Below are 1,134 nucleotides of genomic sequence, written 5' to 3'. Positions count from 1 at the left end.
ATTATTATTATTATTATTATTATTATTATTATTATTATTATTATTATTATTGCCAGGTATGGTGGCAAATGCTTTTCATCCCAGCACTTGGGAAGCAGAGGCAGGCAGATCTCTGAGTTCAAGGCCAGCCTGGTCTACACGGTTTCAGGACGGCCAGGGCTACACAGAGAAACCCTGTCTCAAAACAAAACAAAAGATGAAAGAAGGAGAAAGAATGACAGAAATGTTATTATTATTATTTTATCAGTCTTTCATTTCAGAAAAGAGAGTAAGATTTCCTCATCTTTTGCTAGACAAGCACAGCATCCAGAATGCTGTGAGATTAAGACAATTTATAATCTATCCCAACAAAACAATAAGCAAGAGCTACGTAGGGAGCTATCTCAGTGGGTAGGACATTGGCTGGGCAAGCATGAAAGCTTATTATGTTCAGATCGCTGGCACCCACGTCACAGTGACATGGACTGTGGAGTGGGGAGGGGCAGACGCAGGAGGATCCATGGAGCTCACTGGCCAAATGGGAATGTGTCAGGTTCACCGAGAGACCTGTTCCAAAAAGCAAGGTAAGAGAAGAACATACCTTAGGTCCACCTCTGGCTACCCCAGGAACCACAGCGCCAACTGCTCCCTCAAGCAGTTTCTCCTTGTGTGTGCGATGCGGCACCAAGTACAGGCAGCCAGTGGTTATAGAAACAACAGGGAGAAAAACTACGGAGTGCCTGACGTCCTGTCACAGGTATAATTAAAACAGAAAGCACAGAGGAAAGTGAAGATGTAATGCCACACAGGAACAGGCGTGTTCCTTTTATCATAGTTGGAGCTAAGATCGTTCAACTTCATTCCAAATAAAATAAAATGGAAAAAGAAAATCTAAACATAAGATTTCCAGCACAGACATGTAGCACTCCTTGTCAAGAAGGTTCCAGCTCAAAAAAAATAAAAATAAAAATAACAGATTTTAGTTATAGATAAATATATATGTAATCGGGTCCTTAATCTATAAAATCATCTATGTAATGCTGCACGTTTTCATACGTAGGGTATCTCTTTTGAGGGCACTTGTAGGTAGTGCTTGTAGGTAGGTGTCCTATTGTGTTGCTCAGCAGAATTTTTGCAAGTGAGTCTATGTGAGTG

At 41.0% G+C, this 1,134-nt stretch overlaps 1 long non-coding RNA gene across 1 annotated transcript in view; it reads right to left on the bottom strand.

Annotated features, from left to right (window-relative positions):
* LOC129687056 (uncharacterized) overlaps positions 1-684 on the bottom strand; it is a 2,530-nt gene extending 1,846 nt beyond the window's left edge. Inside the window, exon 1 of the long non-coding RNA XR_008721732.1 lies at positions 581-684. This is a non-coding gene — a long non-coding RNA (uncharacterized LOC129687056). The remainder of the gene's footprint in view (positions 1-580) is intronic.
* Positions 685-1,134: the final 450 nt, after the last annotated feature.

Source organism: Psammomys obesus, unplaced genomic scaffold, assembly GCF_907164565.1.
Source record: "Psammomys obesus unplaced genomic scaffold, mPsaObe1.curated_primary_1811, whole genome shotgun sequence".
NCBI lineage: Eukaryota > Metazoa > Chordata > Mammalia > Rodentia > Muridae > Psammomys > Psammomys obesus.
This window is presented reverse-complemented; position numbering and strand designations above follow the sequence as displayed.